Here is a 16,717-nt window from a genome sequence, read left to right on the forward strand (position 1 = left end):
ACCGAACATCCACCATACAACAACAACCGAACAACAAAGGTAAGAAACATATTGCGTACAGATTATACAAGCGCTGAGAATATACTGCCTTATCTAACGAGGCGTGGAGAGTTCGAGGAGCCACGCACGTGGGATGGTTGTTGATTGCTTTGTATATACAACGATCATTTGAAGCTGGTGACTCTGACAATATACTCAGTGCTAGTGTAACTCGCGTGCAATGATACCTGCTTTTATTGCTCAATCGGTGACACACTGTCTACGGGGTCTCGAATTACAATACACCCTCGAATTACAATACACAACAACTGTTCCTCTTGTGTGTGTGTGGGGGTGGGGAAGAGGGAGGGTTTGGTGTTTAGCAGCACACAGAACAACACTCGCGCGGATCGGGGTGTCTTCCACGGTTGCCTGGTTATAGGTAAGCGGTGGGGTGAAGGTTAAAAAAGGTTGGGGTCACCGGGTCGGGTCGTTCCGCTCCATTTGGCGAGGTAGTAACTTTTGGCGAGGTAGTAAATCCTATGTTAAATCTCCATAGGAAAATGTCCGGCTAGCAGCACACACTACACTACTGTTGCTGTCCTAGCCTTGAGGCTGTATACTAAACGCTAAACCCATGGATGTATAGTAATTATATCTTGGTAAAGCCCCACACTTTTTTTGAAGACGAAACCATATCTACCTTACCACAACTACAATTTCATTTTGATTTTCAATACTTTTCATAAATTAGCACCCCCACCCCACCCCCGCTCTGAAAACCGTTCCTACACCCCCTGTTCAAAGAGATAAATATAGATAGGCGGACAACTTAGAGGACGCCAGTCTGTCATTAAACTATTAATCACTACCTTAAAGACTTGTGAAAGTATATTGCTATACAGCACGGTGAAAACAAGGGGTGAAAATGCTTAGTTTTACGCCGCTCTCAACAATACTCCAGCAATATCACAGCGTGGAAACACCAGAAATGGGCTTCATACATTAATTGTACCCATGTGGGGAATCGAACCCGGTGACGAGCTAACGCTTTAATCACCAGACTACCCCATCGCCCCCATTGCAAAGGGTGGGGGGTGAATGGGTTAGTAGCCTAGTGGTTAAAGCGTTGGCTCGTCACGCCGAACACTTGGGTTCGATTCCCCACATGGCTACTATGTTTGAAGCCCATTTCTGTGTCCCCCCAATGAAATTGCTGGATATTACTAAATACGGCGTGAAACTAAAACTCACTCACCCCATTGCAAGGGAAGCAAACTGCATGGGAATCTGGCGACTATATTTTATGTTGTTTTAAGTAAAAACACGTGATTGATTTATGTAGTCTTCTTTGATGGGCATTTTAGAAGTTGAGTTGATGAAGAATAATGACAATTATTATGGATATACAACTTCTTTTATTCTGTGGAGGCGACCTTTTCGACATAGGTTCTAATGTCGTCGTCATCACTTGCTTGACAACGACATTAGAACCTATGTTGAAACGTATTATTATTCTTCTTGATTCATATAGGTTTCACGGATTCCCTCCGTTTTCCAAGTAGCAACAAAGCAACATGATTACTCAATGCCATTTAAAAGTGGTGAAATGCAACATATGTCATATTTGGGATTACACTTTCTTAGTAAAGTGCAAATTCTAGTACTTTCTAAATGGCATTGTGTAATCATAGCTTTCGGCCGTGGAAGCCCTGACAATTTACACTTATCAGAGGGTAAACAAAGTCCGCAGTCCAGACTACTAGTTGTCCGACATCCATTTGTGGAAGTCGCGGTGACTGAGCGGGTTAGGCGGCTGACTTTGTGTGCTGGCGACTTGGTGCCTGACTCTGAGGGTGTGGGTTCGAATCCCGAATGGGACTCAACCTAAAAAGTACTAAAATCTGTACTTTACTAAGAAAGTATCATCCCAAACATAACATGTTGAACAAAGAAACAGTCACCAAATGTGTTTATTGAAACGCCTAGCTAGAAATGCCTTCAAAGGATTTAATGTCCCCGTCCCCTGTGAAACTCTATGAATCAGTTGTTTAAACAGGGCGGTGATGTCCCTTGTAGGAATAAATATTTTGGTTGAAGGATTGAATTGAGCATGTGTCACTAAAATGTCAAAATGTCTAAAAAAATGTGGGGCGGTGGGGTAGCCTAGTGGTTAAAGCGTTTGCTGGTCACGCCGAAGATTCGGGTTCGATTCCCCACATGGGCACAATGTGTTAAGCCCATTTCTGGTGTCCCCGCCATGATATTGCTGGAATATTGCTAAAAGCGGCGTAAAACTAAACTCAGTCAGTCAGTCAGTCTAAAAAATGTCATCGTTTTCAACAATTTCTAGTGGGTAGATCATTGACAAGACTGTCTTAAAGTTGTTGGTTGAGGTGAAGTGATCTTACGAGCGATACTATACGTAAATATGATTAAGAGTAGTGAGTGAGTTAGTTTTATGCCGCACCCAGCAATATTCCAGCTATATATGACGGCGGTCCGTAAATAATCGAGAGTAGTATAGAGGCCTTTATGGCATCAAAATCTATTTTAGAATAGGCCTTTTATAGGTCAAAATCTATATTTAGACCACGAGTCATGTCAACATCTGGTGTTTCTATTTTTAGATTCAGGTGGGTAATATAAGGCCCCCAAACAGTCCTCCATATCATTCTGATTTCAGTCGGACAACGTCCCTTCTCCATTCTATGCTCTTGACTCTACTGGGTCTATTGGCTGTTTACCTTGAAAATGGAAGCCGTTCAGCGTGATATTCTCAGTTGTGATAACGAGGCCCTGGTAAAACTTCCAAATCCCAGATATCATTTACATCTAGGGGACGACGTCTATGTGACTGCCAAGACATGAAATGGAGAACTATAAATTCATGTGAGGAAGTACGAAGTTAACCGAGTGGCAAGTGCTACCCAACCAAACGAGTGCTTACCTTGAAACACTGGCTGGAAGTGTCTCGTGCTCACGTGCAGCTGAAACAGCGGGAAGGTACTCACACGTCCATGTTGGAGGGGAACATGTACGCTTCCTGGGACGACAATGGTATTGATGTGCGATAGTGGGAGAATGATCAGAAAAGTGGTAGAGTGATACCTACCAACCAATGTATTCTGTTGTCCCTAGATCAGTGGGAAAAACTGGTAGATTGTGTAAGAGTCATGTTTGACTTTGTGCCAGAACTGAAGGACATGGTACCCTGTATGCTTCAGGACGATCATCAAAACCAGACGGGATACCTCCAGTGTTCCTTTTGCAACCCTAGTGACTACAGTCACTGGGTGTAAAAGCCATTCTTGGTTTAGGCAGCTGTACTGTGCGGGGACGTGTTACCACTGCTCTGGGATATCATGGATGTGTGTGTGGACATTACTCACTTGACAACACTGTCGTTGCTGATTGCTGTGCTGATTGCTGTGCAATCAAAACTGGCCAGTGCAGATGAAACAGAGTCCTAGTCACATGGCTCAGGCAGGATTTGTGTACTTAATCAGAGGGGACGCTTGCAAGTGTTTTCAATGTGGTCTCGTTCTCAAGAACTGGGAAGTAGATGATGATCCCTGGGTCGAACATGAAAAATGGTCTCCAGACTGTCCATATTTGGCCCTGGTGGGAGTACCTCAGAAAGAGGTGGCCCGCTGGAGTAGTCATGTGGATTTGCAATCAAGAGTGTGATGTAAAATGTGTGACTATTGGAAATAAATCAATGTTAAGAGTACATCTGCCTTGGTTGTCTATGTATAGTATAAATAGAGGTTTACTCAAATACTTATCTCACTGAGATCCCAACCACGATAAGAGTTTGTTTGCTAGAAATAGTATGGCCTGGTACGCATTGAAACTTTACGAATTTTAAGGTTCATGTTAATGTTCCAAGACATTGAGGAGATTCGACAAGACATCTTAGAAATGAACAGAGAACAGATTCTTGCTGTCAAAGGTATTATCAATAGGTTATTAAAGGGAAGATTACCAGTGACTCGATATGAAAGGCGTCGTTTCCTGAGGAAAAGTGATAGAAATAACTATCTAGCGGTTTTACAAAGATTAGTTCACCCCATGTGGACATCAGACAGTATGTGGAAGAGTCTTTTTTGCCAGTAACATGCCAATCGTAGCGTTTGTTTTGAAACCACAGTTTCTCAATGTACTTAGAGATGAGGCCATTCAAAATGCCTGGTTGTTAGATAGAGCACTGGCTTAGTACATCTGATACACCCGTCTTAGGTTTGTCAATCCGGGGAAAGAGCATGTATGACCATCATGGCAGCGATGTTGAAAGCTATACCAAGCCATGAAAGGTCAATGAAGATACCTATATAACAGGCCACAAGGGCTATCTAACTTCATTTACCCATGGACCAGTGACAGTGACGCATCACCTCAAGCCGCTCCCTGTTTTCATCATGAATAATCCACAATACAAACTCTTCGTACCTGATGCCGAAAAATGGACACGATTTTACATGCTCAGGGCTGAAGGGAAAGGAGACCTTTATCATTCTATAATACGTGGAGGAGAAAAATCTGCTATGATGTCTGTGGATCGATATTTAGAACTGTATGATCCAGAGTGGAAGAAAGACAAACAAAACCCCAAACCACAGAGCAACCTAAGATTAATTTCGTTACCCCTACTCAACAAGTGGTCGAACAAGCCAAGGCTCTCATTCAGATGCAGAACAAAGGGGATCTAAAGTTGGAAGTTCCTCCCAGAGTCCCATGAAGAAACGGAAGATGACTTTTTAGATAAAAGCAGTCAGTAGACAGGTTCCCTGCCATTTAGACTCGGACCACCATGCAGTCAACAACGTGTCCCGTGTGCTATCAGACTTTTTCCAGGACAGACAATATGATGAGACATAGAAGACAGAAACATCAACAACCCTCTCCTCCACCTCCACCACCACCACAGCAGCAGCAGCAGCAGCAGCAGCAGCAACCAGTGCAACCACATTCATCAGAAAGTACTACCCAGTCATTGGAAGAATGTAGGCCGCAACATCCATTCACCATGATAGTCTCAGGGCCAACCTCCTGTGGGAAAACCTACTTAGTGAAACAGCTTCTAGAAAGGATGAACATTAAACCTTATCCTGAACGCATTATATGGCTCTACAAACGATAGCAGCCCTTGTATAATGCCATTCAAACCCATGTTTATCCCTATGTGGAATTTCATCAAGGCATTCCTTCTGATCTCGAAAAGGATGCATTTCTGGACCCCAGTGTTGTGAACGTGAGTAGTATAGAAGTAATCAGTTTCGGACATCAAAGCATTCCTAAGGAGAACAAAAGCATTCCTAAAGAGATCAATAGCATTCCAGGGGAGATCAAAGGCATTTTTTAAGGAGTAATCCTACATACCAAAGGAGTTTTCAGGATTCGCATTCCATAAACTCCAGGAGCTGTCCTTTGAACCTTTAACCCTATTGTATACAATGATAGCCTACACTATGGTTCTATACCTGCCGGTAAAGAGTTAAGGGGCGTCTTTATTTAACATCATGACTCACGGAGATGGGAATGTGTATCAAAATGTTATGAATAGGAACCAAGCAAATTTGATATATCAAAATCATTGCTATTAAAGTTGAAAATGGGTGGAATGTTGCTTATGTCTATAAATTCATAGCTGATTCTAACCGCTTTCAATAAGCTCTTGGTACCATAAATAATATGTTCATTAAGTAGTACATCTTATTTGTTAACACTTGTAAGCTAGTCTGTCGTATACACCCTGAAGCAAATATATCCAAGAAAGCCCACAAGTCTACAAAATGTGGCAAGTCTAGATTTCCTCAGCTTCTGAAAATGAAGAAAGACTCAGGGCTCCTTTTCATTATATTCTTTACTATGAACTTTTTTTCAGTAAAATATGTTCATTTCAGAGACTAATTGTTAGTCTAACTTGTATGCATGCATCACTTCTTACGTTATATTCCATCAGAAATTCCAACCTAGAAATGCAGCAGTCTATTTCCTTTTATATGTAATATCAATGTTCAAACCTTATAGCTTCTATGGAAATAACATATGGTTGAAATCAAAATGGTTTGAAAAGAAGTACAAACATATGTCAATATGAATGTAAGGTTTAGCCTGGTGAGTCACGCAGATTGGAATGTCAGTTACTGAAATTGAAAATATTCACCCAAACGCAACCATCCACGTTAAAGTGGGGTCGAAAGTTGGTCATCTCGCCTCAAAGTTGTGTTTTGGCGCTACACTCCAGCGGAATTGTTGTACCCATTAATGCCGAGCGCCAGGCAGAGACCAACAAGTACCCATATTCTAACGTCTTTTCGGTATGACGTGGTCGGGGATCGAACCCGTGACCTTCCGCTCTCCGGGCGGACGCTCAAACCACTACACCACGGAGGCGGTCGTCCACCTTAAATGATTTGTGGTGGGATTACACTCAACTCATGGAAGACATTGAACAGCAAGAGAAACAACACATGGAGATGAATGTCGCACTTGATTTAACAGCGGAAGATCCATATGAAGAAGAGAAACTTACTCCTCTTCAACGAAATTGTAGCATTTGTTGTCACAATAATATGCTGCGTCACGTGAGTTGCAATAGTGGACAAGTCCAGTGTCATGTGTGTTGTAATGAACTTATTGACTGTTTGTGTGACTATGATCCAGAGGGATGATGGAAGACATGTCATCTCAAAATTTTTGAAGGACATATCCTATCAGTGTAAATTCAGAGGTGTTTTAATCATGCTCTGTAACATGTTGATGATCATTATGTACTGTAACACACTAATAGGGGATAGTGGTGGAATGAATAAATAATCAAACCATATGTGTTTTATGTTATATATATTGTTTAGTAAGTCTTATTCTCCTCAGTACAACATGAGTTCCCAAAAGAAAAGCAGTGAGTTGAAACAGCAAAAAGCATTAGAAAAGTATTTTTATGATCCTCACAATCTGGGAGCTTATTATGTACCCCACCGCCCGTGATGAATTGAAGAAAAAGAGTCACCATAGCATCAAGCTGAGGAAGGTGAAACGAGTTGTGAACAACCAAGAAGCTTATAGTTTACACAAACCAGTCAAACATAGATTTAAAGGATGAAGTAGGAACTGTATATCTCAATCTGGTGAAATCGTGAAATGTGAGACTTGAAATTGAATTCAAATCTGCTCTCACCAAAACTTTGAGTTGTGTCATCATGAGTGAAAGAAACTCTATCATAGAAATTGATAAGGCAAGGAATGTGTACATCAAGTAATCATCAACATGAAAGCCTCAGAATTGCAATGTGCCATGCAGTGTAATTCAGTCTTACAGAGACATGTCTTGGGAGTGTATGCTAAAGATACTTTACCCACACTCGCACCTTCACTGTTGAAGAAAGGTGGGTGTCATTGTGAATACAGACAGCATACAAAAGAGTGGTCGCCACTGGGTGGCTATGTATTTCAAAGGAACTAGAGCAGAACTGTTTGATAGTTTAGCAGAACCAGTTGATGCTGTATTTGATAGTTATCTAAAGTCTTATGTTAAATCTTACTTGTACAATGGTGAACGGTTACAAGCTGTAGATTCAAATGTATGTGGCTTCTATTGTTTGTATTATCTCTTATGTAAATGTAAAACCAACTGGAGTTTTCATCACTTTCTTCATCAATTTGATGTAAGGAACTTTATATGGAATGACACTTTTGTATCTCAATATATTTGTCACTACTTCAAATACTGTACACCTTCTTGTTTCAGTAGTCAATGATGCTATTGATGTATGTGAAAAAATATGAAAAAAAAGTAGTTTAGAGCAAATGATGTTTTGTTGGGTATAAGAAAAATGTACAAATGCAAATATCATTTCCAAAAATGTCCTGCATAGTAAGAAAGTAGAATAAATACTAAACTGAAGTATCTAATGACTGGCATTTCACTCTTGCCTGCTGACGGATAAGACGTCCTTTTTTCAACATGAGGAGAGCTTCTGGGGATATATTTGGCCCTACACCCATGTTCACAAAGTTTGGCAAGAACAAGTCAACAAAAACACGTCAGAGAAAAACAATGGCATTGCTGAATAGACAGGTTACATCTAACAAGAAAAAAGAGGGGCAACTGTGAAGGGCAAAAGAAGACTCGCTGAAAATACAACCTGTGTCCAATATCATTATGAAACGGACTAAAGCTGCCTTGAAACGTAACATGGCTCAAAGGTATAAAAGAATGCTTCAGACCCTCTAATCACCCACTTGTGTTACATCACTATGGAGCTTACTACCACCTGTCCAGACTGTGACAAGAGATTTACGCGAAAAGATAATTTACAAAGACATCAGAAGCAGATGCATATGCAAGGATCAATTCAAGAGTTACATCCTCCTCCTCCTCAGGATAAACAACTTCCTCCTCCTCCTCCTCCTCAGGAGGAGCACAAGCAGCAAGAACGATTCAAATTTCTGATTCCCTCCAATGGCATCATCGTCGGACCCAGTGGATGTGGAAAGTCGGTGTTTGTCTTCAACCTATTAAGACATGGATTCATTCAACCTCTACCTGACTGTATAGTCTGGTGTTATACCATGTGGCAACCTCTTTACGATAGCATTCTTCAAACTTTACCCCAAGTACGTTTTGTGAAAGGAATACCTTACAATATCGAAGATGAAAACTACTTTGATGCCCACAACCAGAACATGATGGTGTTGGATGATTTTCAGTCTGAAGCAAAGAATGATAAGCGGATTTCCCATCTGTTTACTCAAACCTCCCACCACAAAATGTTATTATCTTTTGCTATTGCAAAACATCTTCCCAAGAGGTAAGGAATCTCGTGACATTGCTCTAAATTCACATTATGTAACACTTTTCAATTCACCAGTGGACAGACAGCAGGTGAAGTTATTTGCCAGAAGGATATTTCCTGACGACATTAGTAGATTTATGATTCTTTATGAAAAGGCTGTTGAAACACCTTATGGACACTTCACAGTGGATCTCAAACCTAGTACAAGTGAAAAGAATAGACTCCATGTCAATCTCTTGAAAACCAACCTCAATACATCTGATCAACAGAGTGGTTTGCAACAAAACAGGTAAAAGAGGTCTCTCCAGTATTAGACGTTCAGACAGCTTCCGACATTTGTGCTGATGACACATCCAAAGAAAGATCTCTTAGCTTTGACAACGACACTGAAACAGCATCCATCTCGAGTGACGACACAGGACCTTTCACCATGGCCACTGCGTGTACCGACTGCGGCGTATTGATAGACAATATGCATGATCTACAGCGACATATCAAAACATGGTGTCCAGCAAACACCAGTTTGAAATCCAAGAGGAAACGTCTCAGATATGATAGTGACGACAACAGTGAAGGCGAGGAACAACTTCCTGTACAGAAAGGAGGAGGTTCTGCTGGAAAACAATGTCGTGGGAAGCCTTCAAGCACTGACACGGAGGAGTGGCAAAATGTGGGTTTACAACGCATCTGGAATCGTGTGTACAACATTAACCATGACGTTATGAAACTCAAAAGGAAAAGTACAGACAACAGGGTCGAACAGAAGATTGGATTGACAGAAAAATGAAACAGATATGGGGAAATGAATTGGCCAATAGCCTTAACAATGTCATAGAGTTCACTCAATACTTTAAACAGGCACCTCTATTTCAACCCAACCTAGACAGCCTGAGTGATATGGACCCTGGCACTGATCAATCTATCATCAAAAACAAGATAACCCGTTTCATGAAAACGATCATGAAAGACATTCTGACTCGTATAGATATGCCCGAAGTAGAAAGTGACAGTGAATCTGTCATGGCTGCCGATGACGATACTGATGATGATGATGATGAGGGTCAGCAAGAATAAAATCCTTGTCTTGCGTTACAACCCTTCAGTCGAGATTTTATCATCCCATAATAATGACACAGAAGAATCAGTCACCAAGCCGACATAAAGGAAGGAAGAGATGTGGACTTATCCACATATTAAAACACAACCTGCCAAGAAGACAAAACAGTTTTCTCGAAATGACACCAACAGCTCCCTATCAAAGAAACACTTGGTCCTATACATCAGGAGAGCAGCCAAGTTGGGACCCCCAGGACACAAACATGTTTCTGTGGCATAAATGCCGCTAAACGATAGTCTTCTCTGTTCTATACCTGCTGTATCATGTTAAGACTAAAACACAATACAAGCTTTAAAATCATTGAACCAAAAGATTGCTTTTTTCTTGTGAAAAATCCCTTGAATCCTATACTTGTGAAGACTGACACCTTATGTTGTTAATAAAAGGTCTGTTACAATTTTGTTTCGTTGTTTTAATTCAGGTTTCTATGGTGTCATACACATTGTAAATATGTTTCAGCAATCCTATTGTTCAAAACAATATGATCTTGAACAGGCTGTTACTGACTGACTGAGTTTGGTTTTACGCCGCTTTTAGCAATATTCCAGCAACATCACGGCGGGGACACCAGAAATGGGCTTCATACATTGTACCCATGTGGGGATTCGAACCCGGGTCTTCGGCGTGACGAGCCAACGCTTTAACCACTAGGCTACCCCTCCGCCCCCGAACCCCCGAATATATATATATATATATATATATATTGAGACCAGTGTAATTGTCTTTTCACAAGACCGCCCCGCTCTGGATCGGGTGATCAAGTAGTAGCATAACCTTATATGGAAAGCCCTGTTATGCCATGTTTTGGCTGAATGAAGAGTCTAAGTTAATATAGCATTAGTGTATTAGCATCTGTCATCGTCTAACCTTGATGTCATGCATACATTGCGTGTGTATGAGTGTTCATGCACTTTACATAACTACCGAGAGGTAACAACAAAGCAAGTTAAAGAAGCTTTGACCAAACAAGCAGAAAAACCTAAAGTATTTACCAATGAAACTATTCCTACAATACATCCAGGTGGTGTTGTTGAACTCGAATGTTTCGTGTGAAGAAAACACAAAACGATTACAGCTTAGATCATTTTATATTTTTGCAAAATGCTGTTCTTCGAATTCTGCTATCTACCTAAAAGCTCACAAACAGGTTGTTGACACACGGCATCTCTTTTCAATAGTGTCAAGTCACAGCCGACCGCCTCCGTGGTGTAGTGGTTAGAGCGTCCGCCCGGAGAGCAGAAGGTCGCGGGTTCGATCCCCGACCGCGTCATACCAAAAGACGTTAAAATATGGTACTTGTTGGTCCCTGCCTGGCGCTCGGCATTAATGGGTACAACAAGGACTGGTCGGCTCGGAGTCAGTATAATGTGTCTGAGTGGGGTATTCGTGCTTCACTGCGGCATGGTATCTCAGTGGGCTAGCACTATAAAACCAGCTTAAGTCTGGGCTAGTACAAGCAGCCGCACATACATATACACGTGCATCTCAAGCACGACGTAAAACCCAATTTCACCTCACCTCACCAAGTCGCAGCCCCCACACTAGTCAGTTGTGGCTCATGATCTATAATAACATCTCAACAATGACCACACAATGAGCTTGTCACGTGAATACACATTCCTTTCTGTGTCAGCACTTCCCTATTTGGAAATGGCTACTACGTTTTATACTATCCATTGTTTTGCTTTTAAGGAAGGCTGAGATGGCTGAATGTATCAGTGCATGAGAACAATACACCCAGCCATGACTTGGCTGACTTGTTACGTCATGCATATCTTTAGCTATTAATGAGTTACATACATACTAAATAACCTCCCACAGAAAACACATGAAACTAAATCTGACCTCAGTTTAATATAAAGGTTGTAGTTGATGATGTATCAATAAAATAGTTTGTGGCACAACTATTGCAATGCAATGCAATAATCAGATAACAGTGTAACGAGGTCATATGGTATACTTTCTTATTTGTCTGCAAACAAAAAGGTTTGCAAATCTTGATCGTGACATTTTTAATAGAATATGTGTACTGAAAATTCAAAGGAATTGTAAGTCATGATAGTCGTGATATTAATCGTGACATTTTCTGAATAGCGTCTACCATTAAACATTCAAAATAAAGTGGTAAAACATTGAAGACATACGTGATTTAATTGTATGTTGATATAAAATATCACAGGTACAGGTGAACGCACACATGTCTTCCTGGCGTGTGATTCAGCTGAATGATAAGCAGTTGTGTGAAACTATACCTATCCTTAAAAGCAAAGTGAAAAATTTAGTGTTATCAATTCAAGACCAGGAACGGTGTTTCTGCAAACCCTATGTTGTTCGGTTGAAGGTATATAATTGAAACTTTGTACAAATTGTTAGAATTGATTGACTTTTAAGTAATATTTCTCATCCATTGAGCATTTGATATTTCATTTCTTGCAGAGAATAGTCTTAATTTGACCTGCTTGTATACTGCAGAATTATATTCATATGCAGGCATTTACAATGAGCTAAAAAGGTGAGCTGTGTTTCATACATTCTGTTAACCCTTTACCTGCTGGAGTAGAGACATTCAATACACATTCCAATTTCAGAGAGTTATGTTTGTTGCAGAATTACGGAAATGGCTTTGTTTTCTGGAAGCATGAGCCATATCGAATTCATGCAAGTTGGCTGTGTAATGATATCGTGCAAGGTTTTGTAAATAATTAATCTTTGCCGCAGGTACCATTAACCTTTATTTTTACTTAATTTTCACTAGTGAGTTTAAGCTTTTGATGGGTAGGATATCTTAGATTGAAAACATTGCGATCCGCTGGAGTGTAGCGCCAAAACACAACTTCGAGGCGAGATGACCAACTTTCGACCCCACTTTAACGTGGACGGTTGCGTTTGGGTGAATATTTTCAATTTCCAGTAACTGACATTCCAATCTGCGTGACTCACCAGGCTAAACCGTCCATTCATATTGACATATGTTTGTACTTCTTTTCAAACCATTTTGATTTCAACCATATGTTATTTCCAAAGAAACTATAAGGTTTGAACATTGATATTACATATAAAAGGAAATAGACTGCTGCATTTCTAGGTTGGAATTTCTGATGGAATATAACGTAAGAAGTGATGCATGCGTACAAGTTAGACTAACAACTAGTCTCTGAAATGAACATATTTTACTGAAAAAAAAGTTCATAGTAAAGAATATAATGAAAAGGAGCCCTGAGTCTTTCTTCATTTTCAGAAGCTGAGGAAATCTAGACTTGCCACATTTTGTAGACTTGTGGGCTTTCTTGGATATATTTGCTTCAGGGTGTATACGACAGACTAGCTTACAAGTGTTAACAAATAAGATGTACTACTTAATGAACATATTATTTATGGTACCAAGAGCTTATTGAAAGCGGTTAGAATCAGCTATGAATTTATAGACATAAGCAACATTCCACCCATTTTCAACTTTAATAGCAATGATTTCGATATATCAAATTTGCTTGGTTCCTATGCATAACATTTCAATACACATTCCCATCTCCGTGAGTCATGATGTTATAGAGACCATTCTTAATGAGGCCTCATGAATATTCATATCTGTACCAAAACGAGGCTAAATTGGGCAAGGATACAATCGCATAATGGCGACAAATCTCAATGTATACTTCCTGGTTGCAAATTTCCCTTGAACGGTACATTACGAAACTTAAAGTCCAATAACAATAGACACATGCACAATAACTTCCAACTGTAACACTGATGAATAACAATAAAATTTTCAGGGGATGCAAATTGTAGATATATTGGGTGCAATATTTTTGTTGATAGAAATATCTTTTTAGATTAGTCTGACATGAATGGCAACAATTACAGCTGGATCAATTCATAATTTATCATAGTTTTCTCCCCTTACACAGTATCATTATCTCTTACCTGTTTTTTCTGGTTCTCAACTAACTTTTTTCAAACAGGATGAAATACATTCTTTTTCATCAATCAGTAATTAAACAGCAGCAAATGAGTTACATCTACAACTATGCCATTATTAAATACCCTTCTATTATGCAGCTAAATCCATCAATGTGTATGTATTACAGCTATCTGTTACAGCTGTCTCTTGTTTCATCCCTCATTTACACAACACAAAAGCACGAAACAATTTCATTTACATTCATGTCTGTCAATGTTGTGCTGTTTGGGCAAGGTGCATCACAAAACCTGGGAAGATATTCAACAAATGAAAAAGTTCCAGCTAATCAGTGCCAATGTTTGAAATGATGGAATACTGTAAATGGTTCAATCAATTTTTATCATCATACATGAATTTACAAAATCCAAGCTTTTCACGTTTTCTGTTCAGTTCTATCTTGTCAACCTTTTCCCTGAGTTGCCTCCCCTGTTCATGTAATTTCTGATGGAGTTGTTCTATGTAGGACTGGGGTCAGTGGCTGCTGTATCACTCTCTGCTTCACTGTAATATAAGCATTGTAAAGCATCACTATTATCTCTTCGACCACACAAACAATAAATATATCTCTGGAATTACAAATATACATCAAGGAATAGAGGCTAACATCATTTCATATTTTAGACAGTATGGGCAATCAATATTTTTATAGTTTTCAAGTTCAGTTGTATTAAATTCTTTAAAACCATGTCAGCTGGCAAAATTAACTTAATACGATCTGACATTCTTACTGTATCTGAGATGGTGACTGTGGTAGATTCCTTATGGGAGGTTCCTGAGCTGGTGACATGCTCTCTGACTCTTAATTAGCAGCATCTGAAATGGATATTTAAACACTAAATATATTTCAGTTGTTGTAATTAGATTGTCCAGTGATATGTCCTGTATCCCTGAAGTACTGGTCAGTATGCAGTAATTTTGAAAGTACATATTTAAGATTTTTTTAACAGCATGTGTGTGTCCTGCGTACTTGAAATGTTACTTTGATTTGCAGCCAATCTAATTTCACTGATACAGAATATTTGCAAATAAAATTCCCTTGCCATCATGACAAGAGTGTCTCCATATGTCCATATGCTTAAAAAAAATTGATATAATCGACCGTTCATAATTTATAACTAGTAGGGTGATGATGATTTTAGGTGCGGTGTTTGTGGGGGTTGGGGTGTCTCCCAGTTTGTTTTGGGAGGCAGGGGAGGCCAATTGTGTACATATGAACTAGGGGGGTGATCACTGATTTTGAACATGACTGTGTGGGGGTGGGTGGGTGTGGGGTTTGAATGTGTCTGTGTGTGTGTGTGACATTCACATTGTACATGTGCCCTAATATTAAAACCTTGCATAGTGAACAGTTTGTACATTTCACGGCAGATCTAGACTATGCCATGTGCCGTAATTATTTTGTACTTACTATGAATCATTTTCCAGGATCTCTCCGTATTTTCGTCAACCACTGCCTTCTTCTGATCTTATTCTTGGGAATATGGTGAAAAGATACCGTAAAATCCTTACGGGCATCACTCCAACGCAAAGGCACACAGCAGTAATCTTTCCTTTTCGAGGTCGCCATTTTCAATGTTTGGTCAACCTATTTAAGCCTCGCTTTCGATTTGACCTCGAGGTCATGCATATTGGCTAAGAATGGTCTATAAAGACGCCCCTTAACTCTTTACCGGCTGGTATAGAACCATAGTGTAGGCTATCATTGTATACAATAGGGTTAAAGGTTCAAAGGACAGCTCCTGGAATTTATGGAATGCGAATCCTGAAAACTCCTTTGGTATGTAGGATTACTCCTTAAAAATGCCTTTGATCTCCCCTGGAATGCTATTGATCTCTTTAGGAATGCTTTTGTTCTCCTTAGGAATGCTTTGATGTCCGAAACTGATTACTTCTATACTACAAACGTGGTTATCCTCGACGACTTAATGTCTACTGCCAGCAAAGACCAACGCATTACAGATCTGTTTACAGAAGGAAGTCGTAATCTCGTAATCTCTCAGTGATTGCCTTGAACCAGAATTTGTATTTCAGTAAGGATCCCACACAACGAAGAAACTGCCATTATCTGCTTCTGTTCAACAACCCTATCGATCAACAACCTATCATGACTTTGGCGAGGCAAATGTATCCAGGTAACACAGACCATTTCATGGAGCCATTTCAAAGGGCTACCAGAAGCCTTATGGCTACTTGTTGGTTGATCTAAAACCCCAAACACCTCCCCATAAGCGACTTTGGCCAAATGCATTCAGTTTAAAGGAGAGCCTCCAAGCCAGGACAATTCAGTCCGAGTTAGATGTTCAGCGTGAGCAGACGTGTGAAGAAAACCTCTCAACCATGCCATCTTGTGATGACTGTGGACTCATGTTTCAAGACGTGCAAGATTTGCAAAAACACAGAAGAAACTGGTGTCCCGAAAAGTCTTCAGTGGGTCCTCCTGGGATACCCCAAGTGAAAGGAAGTGGGAGGAAGACAACAACTTCTCTCCTGCGACGACCACGTCCTCTGGTGGATTGTGACTATTGTGGTCAAGTGTTTAGCAATAACCATAACTTACAAAGACATTTACACGATAAACAATGCCCTGAAATGGAAAATGATGAGGATGATGAATCATTAAGCGATGTCACACACAACAACAGGAAAAATAAGATGGCTGCTCTCGAAGAGCAAAGGTATAAGACAAATGTATTCACATACACGAGCTGAAAAAGACTTTTGGGATGAGAAACGACAGCTGTACATGAAAAGAGGTTTAAACGAAGACATGATTCAAGCCAAACTGAACAAATTGATGTGCAGCACGTTTAAAGAGATGTATGCACGATTTATTACTTATCTGTACCATATGCAGTATGGTCC

Source organism: Haliotis rubra, unplaced genomic scaffold (genome assembly GCF_003918875.1).
Source record: "Haliotis rubra isolate DU_JTF1 unplaced genomic scaffold, ASM391887v1 Scf248, whole genome shotgun sequence".
In the NCBI taxonomy this organism is placed as follows: Eukaryota; Metazoa; Mollusca; class Gastropoda; order Lepetellida; family Haliotidae; genus Haliotis; species Haliotis rubra.